This window comes from Ovis aries, chromosome 14 (genome assembly GCF_016772045.2).
Source record: "Ovis aries strain OAR_USU_Benz2616 breed Rambouillet chromosome 14, ARS-UI_Ramb_v3.0, whole genome shotgun sequence".
NCBI classification, from domain to species: domain Eukaryota; kingdom Metazoa; phylum Chordata; class Mammalia; order Artiodactyla; family Bovidae; genus Ovis; species Ovis aries.
Window position 1 is genome coordinate 45,305,378 of NC_056067.1, and position 9,783 is coordinate 45,315,160.

General features: G+C 46.6%; 1 non-coding gene across 1 annotated transcript; it reads left to right on the forward strand.

The window, feature by feature from the left end:
* Positions 1-5,879: 5,879 nt before the first annotated feature.
* On the forward strand, positions 5,880-5,951 carry TRNAG-CCC (transfer RNA glycine (anticodon CCC)). The gene has a single exon. It is a non-coding gene; the product is annotated as a tRNA-Gly (tRNA).
* Positions 5,952-9,783: the final 3,832 nt, after the last annotated feature.

Genomic DNA, 9,783 nt, shown 5'->3' on the forward strand with positions numbered 1-9,783 from the left:
TACCCGCCTAGTTCCTGACGATTTCTGACACATCCTTGGGAAGCCTGCCACTCACCACCTTGCCCTCCCGCTGGGTCCTCTGGGATTCTAGCCCGGCACCCAGGCCAGCCATTCTTAAGTTGTTCTTGCTCTGATCTGGCAGCTGTGGGCTGGGTTTGATCCATGGGAGGTCATGTTTGACTGCTGGGTGATTTCACCTAACAACCCTCATTTCTGCTTGTGCCGCAGTCAGAGTGATCAACAGCCCTAGGCTCCCACTTCCGTACCACCATGTCTCACTGACCGAGACGGCGGTTTCTTCTTCGGAAGGAGCCTGGCTCCCGATTTGCCACAGTGCCCACCATTCCCTGTTGTCCCCTACCCGGTTGGCTTCACTCACTGACGTTCCCCCCGTGGGTCCCAGGGGGACCCCGGGTCTCAGTGATTCCTGAGCCTGCGTCAGCTTGACTGCCATGCCTCACATTTATGCTGCATTCTGCAGCTTCAATCTTTCTTTTTAAATGAAGACTTTATTTTGGTTGTACCATGTCATTTGTGAGATCTTAGTTTCCCCCAGCAGGGATCAAATTCTAGCCCCGGAAGTGAAAGCCCTGCGTCTTAACCACTGGACCACCAGGGAATTCTCAATTTTTCAAACCTCATTTGACTCAAGAAATATCCATCAGGCACCAGCTTTGTATTGAAGCCCTCTAGGAAGCTCGGGCTATCCTGGGAAGGGAACCCCCACCTCCTGCAGGACAACCCTGTGAGAACTCTGGGGCTCTGAGAAGCCCCGTGATTTTTCCCAGGGTCCCAGAGCCAGGAAATCATGTGGCCAGACCCTGGACTCAAGTCTTCTTGAAGTTAAAGAAGGCCAGACTCTCTGGCATGAATTGCTATCAACAACTAACATTTTTGCTGAGTGCTTACTACGTGCCCCATGATTCTGCCTGGTTTAATCTCTGTCCTCCTTCCCTGACAACTCTGACAATGGTTCTCCAAGTGGGGTCCTGGCACCACCAGCATCAGCCTCACCTGGGCACCTGCCAAAAAGGCAGATTCTCAGGACTTACCCAGGCCTAGCAGTCTGTGTTTTCATGACTCTTCCTGGTGGAGAAGGGCATGGCAACCCATTCCAGTATTCCTGCCTGGAGAATCCATGCACAGAGGAGCCTGGTGAGCTACAATCCACGGAGCTGCAAAGGGTCCAACACAACTGAGTGGCTCAGCACTCACATACACGTCTGGTGATTCCCGGGCACTGATGTGGAGGATCTGGAGGGGCCGAGGCAACAAGGTGACATGACTTCCCCGAGGGCCCCCAGCGGAGGATTGTGCAGCCCTGACTTGAGCACCCACCTGGGACCTGGCCCTAGAGCCCCACCCCCCTCCCCTACACTGACCATTGTACATCACTGCTGTTTCAGTGAGAAGCAGCAGGAGCTTCTGAGTATGATGTTGCCAAAGGGGCAGTAATAATAGAGCTGCAGGGCTATGGGGGATTCGGGCGATTCCTAAGGAAGGTGGCTGGGCCCTGTTTTGGTTGTTTTTTTTTTTTTTGGGAGAAGGTGGGGGGTACATCAGAGACCAAAGTCAAGATCTAGGGGCAGAAATAACTAAACTATGTTGAGTGGGAAGGGGACAAGGCTACTTTAGCTGGAATGGGTTGTCCCCGTGCAGGAGAAAGGCAGAGAGGCGGGTGGTAGCGGCGGACCCTACCCTAAGGCCTGCCCCTTCCTCCCGCTGTTGGCAGTCACTCAGGGAGAAGGACATAAAATAAATGACATCAGACAGAACACCTGGCCCCTGCATGCGACACCTGCTCCCAACAGGGAAGGCTAGCAGAGACTAGAGCGAAAGGAGACTTAGGGTCCCGGGGTTGGGGGAGTGTCTGTGTGGAAGGAATGTCACTCAGGGACACCCTGTGTGAAGTCCCCAAGTGGAAACACATTTGGCAAAGTTCCAGGAGCTGAACCGAAGCCGGAGAGGGTGGCAGAGAACAGCAGGGACTTCAAGGCAGCCCCACTAGACATTTTGACCAGCTCTGCTGTGCATGTGTGGGAACCTGCCCTGGCGCACCTGTCCCCTGACAACAGCCCCTGGCTCCAGCAGGTCTGGCTGGGGAGGAATGCCCCTAAGGACTTCGCCCTGCGAGGCAGAGCAATGTCAATAATTGCAGCCATCAGAGTAACCCTGTGCTGCCTGAAGCGCAGCCAGAGCGCCACCCGGGTGGGCTGGGTGTCCCGGGGAGCGGTGTGGAGGGACTTTTAGGTGAATAGTCATACTTCACTTAGTCTGTGTCCGAGCAAAAGGAAACTAGCTTGCCAAATGTGATTGTTTTTAAATTTTTCAAAAATCTTTTTGCTTTATACTAGAGTAGAGCCGATTAACAATGTTATGGTAGTTTCAGGTGAACAGTGAAGGGACTCAGTCATACATATACATGCATCCATTCTCCCCCAAACCCCGTTCCCATCCAGCTGCCACATAACATTGAGCAGAGTCCCATGTACTATACAGTGGGTCCTTGTTGGTTATCCACTTTGAATAAAGCAGTGTGTACATGCCCATCCCCAAAGGGATATTTGGAAATTTGATTTTTTTTGCTAAAAGCTTAGGAAGAAGTAAGTTAAAAAACCAATCAAGTGAATTGATTTCAAGAAACATACGAAATAACAATACTTCAGGTGGTTCACAGATAGGACAAAAGTCCTAAAGGTCACAGGCAAACCATTAAAGTTTGGGTTACAGTGATGTGATCTGACACAAAGACCGTCTCTTAGGCTAACATTTAGTGACGACACTCAACTCAGCTGTCACACTCTGCCCAGCGCCTGGACTCCCCAGAATTCACCTGTTCCATCAACATGAGGTTACTGAGCACTTACTTGTGCCAAGCCTGTGCTGGACTCTAAGGCTGCTGCACAGACCAAAAGACCCACACTCTGGCTGCTGGGACTGACATCAAGTGGGAGGGATAGAAAAAGACCAGATAAATGTGTGGTCAGATAGCGAGTGGGCTAAGAAGGAAGCTAAGAGAGATAGAAGGACAGCATATGCCTGCAAGTTGGCTGATTTAGAAAGCAGTCAACCGAGTAGACACCGGAAAGAAGGGAGGGAGGAAGGGAGGGAGGGAGGGAGGGAGGGTGCTCAGTCGACTTCTGGGAAATGAGGGTCCAGGGAAAGTCGAGATCAGGTGCAAATGTCCAGCGCAGGGATGTACTTGCAGTGGTCATGGAACAAGAAGGAAGCCAAACAGCATGCCTGGAGTTGTGTATAGGAGCCTGAGCAGTTGCCCAGGGGAGCTGGATCACAGCAGGGTTTTAGGCCACAGTCAGGACTCGGACTATGAGTGAACTGGGGAGCTGCTGGAGACTTACACAAAGAGGAGCATTAGGGAGGGGTTTTGGTGACCCTGCTGGCAGCTGTTTAGACAGTGAGCACAGGGGATCATTAGGCCAGTGGCTGCGGAGGCCATGACTCCTGTCCAAGAGAGGGGGAAGTGGGTGGTGAGAGGGAAGAGACCTATTCTAGAGAGGGCCCTGAGGAGACCTGCTGATACAGAGGGGAAGAAGAGAGGAGCCCGAGATGCTGGCCACTTCCTTAGACGCTGGAGAGGCAGGGAGGAGCTAGTTGGGTGGAGAGCACAGCCCTCAGTATGTTCAAGGACAGGCAAGGCTGACAGGACTCTTCTCTCAGGACTCATCAAGCTGAGGGAGAGTCAGCACCCGTGACACAGTGACTCAGAGCTGGGGACACAAGCAGGAGAAGAGTTTTAGCCGGGCCAGGCTGGTCTCGCAGCTGCACCTGTCAGGAGGGAGAGGCCACTTGGTGAAGAAGGGGCCAGGCACCGGGGCATGTCAACAAGGACCGCTTTGTCCCTCCCCTCCCACCAAACTCCTGGGTCATTCCTGATTGATAAAAGCCATTCCCGAATATCTCTCTTGGACAGGAATCTTGGCTTCCACAGCCCCTGGCCTCATGATCCCCTGTGCTCACGCTCCACACAGCGGCCAGCAGGGTCTCCCACCCTATCTTGAGAACTAGTGCCTGGGGCAGGCAGCTGCGCATACCCAAAGGAGAAAGGGCTCCAGGCTATGTGCTGACGACTCCCCTGGGGGTGGGAGGAGGAACCCCACGGCTCTGCCCAGGAGGAGCCACGCCTCCTTCTTTCCCCACCTTCCTCACTCTGCAAAACATGACCCCTGGTATAAACTGGACTTCAGAATCAATTTCTTTTTGCTCTGGGAAAGTTTTTTTTAAGAGAATGAAAGGACAAACTATAGGAGAAAATAGTTCAAGTCACTTAACCTGACAAAGAACTCATGTCTAGAATGAGTATATAAAGAACTCTCAACATTCAAAAACATCAAACATCAAACAACTAAAAAATGAGCAAAAAAAAAATAATAAACGTGGGGGGTGGGGGGCAAAAGGCAGGAAGAGACATTTCACTGAAGATGATATTTGGATAGAAAATAATCATATAGAAAGATGTTCAACATCATTAACCTTTAGAGAAATTCAAGTTAAGATCACAATGAACTATCATTCTCATACACCTACTAGACAGCTAAAAGGATGTGTAGTAATGAAAGCATTTATACATTGCTAGTGGGAATGTAAAATTGTCCAGCCACTTTGAAAAACAGTCTCAAGACAGTTTCTCAAAAGGTTAAACCTAGAATTCCAATCTGCCTCTGAAATTCTATTCCTAGGGTATATACCCAAGAGAAATGTAAACACATCCACCCCAAAATTTGCACACAACTGTTGATAGCTCATTACTCATAAAAACCAAAACATGGGAACAACCCAAATGTCTACCAAGTGATGAATGAATAAAGAAGATACGATATATCCATACAATGAAGTACCGCTCCTTGACAATAAAAAGAAATGGAGCACTGTACAGGTCCTGCAAAATGATGAACTTAAAAACATTAAGTGAAAGAAGTCAATCACAAAAAGCTACAGATTGTATGACTGCATTCCTATGAAATGACCAGGAAAAGACAATCTGTAGAGACAGAGTAGATTTCATTGTTGCGTAGGGCTGGGGTGCAGGTGTCGAGAGGAAACAGGGGGGGACTGTTAATGGTGATGAGCATTTTGGGGTGATGAGATGATCTAAAATTGGCTGTGGTGATGGTTTGCACAATGCCGTGAATACACTTAACACCATTGACGGGTATGCTTTAAGTAGGTGGATTGTATGGGCAATTAGAAAATGGGCAAAAGACCTAAAAAGATACTTCACCAAAGAGGATACACAAATGGCAAATAAGCCCATGAACATATGTTCAGCACCACTAGCCATTAGTGAAATGCAAATCAAGACTGTGCAAACCACTGCATACCAATGAAACAACTGAAATTAAAAATAATAATGATAGTAAATGCTCGTGAGGACGCAGTGAAACTGGATCATTCGTACATGGCTGGTGGGAATGGAAAATGGTACAGCCGCTCTTGAAAAACGAATGAAATCATCCTACCATATGACTTGGCAATTGCACTTCTAGGCATTGATGCCCAATAAGTAAAAATTCATATCTACACCAAAACCTGTACACGGTGGTTTAAAGCAGCCTTATTTGTAACAGCCCAAATTGGAAACAATCTACATGTGCCTCAATACTAAATGGTTCAGCGATTCTGATACATCTATGTGCTACACAGTACAATGTACATAATGCATTCCACTGCTACATAGTACTCTGTGGATGTACCACAACTCCCTGGGATACAGCCAACAATTGTTATATATCCAGGAGTACTATGTAGCAAGTACTATGTAGCAATGGAATGAGATATGGGACAGACATCAACTTGGAAAATTCTGAAGGGCATTATACTGAGTTAAAAAAACAGACAAACAAAAAAACAGTCCAAGGACTTCCCTGATGGTCCAGCGGTAAGACACTGTGCTCCCAATACAAGGAGCCCAGGTTCGATCCCTGGTCAGGGAACTAGATCCCCACATGATGCAACTAAGAGTTGCCATGGTTGCAACTAAAGATATCGCACGCCCAAGCTAAGACCCAGTGCAGACAAAGAAATAAATCTTTAAAAAGTCCTAACAGATCATGTACCATGTGACTCCTTTTATGTACTATTATCAAAACGACAAAATGGTAGAGATGGAGAACAGATTACTGGTTAGAGATAGTGGAGGAAAGGGAGGTGGATGTGAGTACAAGGGTGATCTTGGCGATAATGGAATATTTCTGTATCTTGTCTACAATGGCTATGTACATCTAGGTTGTACTACACCTAATTATGTAAGAAGTAACCATCAGAAGAAACTCATCACAGGGCACACCAGACTTTTCTATCTTTGTCACTTCCTTTGAGTCTATAATTATTTCAAAATAAAAAGTTCAAAAAAAAAAAAAAACCAAAAAACCAGAAAACAACCCAGTGATCTCAGTGGGGGACTCCCAGGCCAGGGGACAAGATCCAGTCTTCAATAGGGGACCGACTGGGGATGTATATTCTGGCTCACCAGCTAGGAGTGTCTGCTGGCATAGCTCCAAAATTGCTGATGGTCACAGGAGGAAATTGGTCAGGGAGTTCAAGGGCATTCCCTGATTTCTGGAAGTCAAGGGCTGCACGGAAGAGGCAGGGCTAAGGAATCAGGACTCCTGAGAACGCAGCTCTGGTGCCTTCACATCTTTTCCTCCAAAGAGGTAGGTGGTCTCTGTTTTGGGGTGTCATCTGCCCTGAACAATGAGGACGACAGCACCTTTCTCACAGGGTTAAGTGAGGTCACATATGCACTGCACTCAGCTGCCTATGACATACGACATGTGATGAGCACCTGGTGAACAGACCTGGGTTCAAATCCCAGTCCTGCCACCTGTCAACTGTGAGCTGTCCCTCAGTTTCCCCTCTAAGGATGGTGCAGACATGGGTGGTTCTGACTTCCTGAGTGTGCTGTGAGCGATCAGGAGCATGCAAAGCACTTTGCACGGTGGTGGGCATGAAATGAGCATCACTGTAAAAGAGTGCTGTCGTTATTGCTGATATTCCCTTGCTCTGCCTGACAGATACTCCATGGTGACATCACTTCACAGATACCTCTGGCTGCTCATCTCTAGCTTGATTTTGATAGAGAGGCTCTCTGAGACCAAATCGTGGTTCCCCGCCCGTGCCCCAGAGATGATGTTCCAGGCAGACCAAGCTCTGGCGTAAGAGTGGGGTCTTTGGCTGTGTCCTGCCTGTGAGCTGGGGCTGTCACCTCATCTCCAGGGAGCACTGTTGACCAATTATGATACAATGTATTAAGTGAGTAATAGTTACATAATCACGATAGTAAAAGATGTTATCACTTTTCACAAACAGTAGCCAGACAAAACAATAAAAGAAAATTACAATCTCAAGCTATAATGGGAACATGATTAACCTAACAGTATAAGATATACAAAGTGGAAGTACGTATGTGCATGTTTTCATCTGCTCAGCCAGTCTTTTGACTAATGCATTTAACCCATTTACATTCAAGGTAATTATCGACACACATAATCCTATTACCATTTTCTTAATTGTTTTGGGCTTATATTCTATAGGCAGGGCCTTTTATTCTCTTGGTTTCTACCTAGAGAAGTTCCTTTAGCATTTGTTGTAAAGTTGTTTGGTAGTGATGAATTCTTTTAACTTTTGCTTGTCTGGAAAGCTTTCGATTTCTGCATCAGATCTGAGAGTCTTGCTGGGTAGAGTATTCTTGGTTATAGTTTCTTCCCTTTCATCAGTTTCAATGGGTCATGCCATTCCCTTTTGGTTTGTAGGGTTTCTGCTGAGAAATCAGCTGATAGCCTGATGGGAGTTCCCTTATATGTTGTTTGTTATTTTTCCCTTGTTGCTTTTAATCTTTTATCTCTGTCTTGAATTTTTCTCTCAGTTTGATTACTGTATGCCTCAGTGTGTTCTTCTTTGGGTTTATCCTGCCTGGGACTCTGCACTTCCTTTACGTGGTTGATTATTTCCTTTCCCATGTTAGGGATGTTTTCTGTTATTATCTCTTCAAAGATTTTCTCAGGTCCTTTCTCTCTCTCTTCTCCTTCTGGGACCCCTATCGTGCAAATGTTCATGCCTTTAATATTGTCCCAGAGGTCCCTTAGGCTGTCTTCATTGCTTTTCATTCTTTTTTCTATATTCTGTTCTGTGGCAGCGATTTCCACCCTCCTGTCCTCCAAGCCATTTATCCATGCTTCTGTCTCAGTTATTCTGCTATGGATTCCTTCTAGAGTTTTATTTGTCTGTTTGTTCCTTAGTTCTTCCAGGTCTTTGGTAAACAATTCTTACATCTTCTCAATCTTTGCCTCCATTCTTTTTCTTAGATCCTGAATCATATGCACTATCATTAATCTGAATTCTTTTTCTGGAAAGTTGCCTGTCTCCACTTCATTTAGTTGTTTTTCTGGAGGTTAGCTTGTCCCTTCATCTGGGACATAAATTCCTGCATTTTCATGCTGATTAACTTGTTGTAATGTGGTTTTGTTTTAGTTGCTGTGGGATTGTGGTTTTTCTTCCTCCTTCTGTCTATCCTCTCATGGAGGAGGCTAAGAGGCTTTTAAGAGGCAATGGCACCCCACTTCAGTACTCTTGCCTGGAAAATCCCATGGATGGAGGAGCCTGGTCCTCCATGGATGGAGGAGCTGCAGTCCATGGGGTCGCTGATAGTTGGATGCGACTCAGTGACTTCACTTTCACTTTTCACTTTCATGCATTGGAGAAGGAAATGGCAACCCACTCCAGTGTTCTTGCCTGGAGAATCCCAGGGACGGGGGAGCCTGGTGGGCTGCCGTCTATGGGGTTGCACAGAGTCAGACATGACTGAAACAACTTAGCAAGAGGCTTTTATAAGCTTCCTGATGGGAGGGATTGGTGGTGGGGAAAACTGGGTCTTGCTCTGGTGGGCAGGGCCTTGCTCAGTAAAGCTTTAATCCAATTATCTGCTGATAATTGGATTGGGCCCCTTCCCTGGTAGTTTTTGGCCTAAGGTGACCCAGCCCTCCAACTTACCTTGAATCATGAATAAAGCAGTGCCAGAAAAACATCTACTTCTGCTTTATTGATTACACCAAAGCCTTTGCTTGTGTAGATCACAACAATCTGTGCAAAATTCTTTGAGATGGGAATACCAGACCACCTGACCTGCTTCCTGAGAAATCTGTATGCAGGTCAAGAAGCAACAGTTACAACCAGACATGGAATAACAAAATGGTTCCAAACTGGGAAAGGAGTGCATCAAGGCTATATATTGTCACCCTGCTTATTTAACTCATATTCAGAGTACATCATGTGAAATGCTGGGCTGGATAAAGCACAAGCTGGAATCAAGATTGCCAGGAGAAATATGAACAAACTCAGATACGCAGATGACACCCTCCTTAGGGCAGAAAGTGAAGAGGAACTCTTGAGTGAAGAGCCTCTTGATGAAAGTGAAAGAGGAGAGTGAAAAAGCTGGCTTAAAACTCAACATTCGCAAAACCAAGATCATGGCATCCGGTCCCATCACTTCATGACAAATAGATGGGGAGACAATCGAAACAGTGAGAGACTTTATTTTCTTGGGCTCCAAAATCACTGCAGATGGTGACTGCAGCCATGAAATTAAAAGATGCTTGCTCCTTGGAAGAAAAGCTTTGAGCAATCTAGACAGCATACTAAAAAGCAGAGACATTACTTTGCCAACAAAGGTGCATCTAGTCAAGGCTATGGTTTTTCCAGTAGTCATGTATGGCTGTGAGAGTTGGACTATAAAGACAGCTGAGTGCAGAAGAATTGATGCTTTTAAAC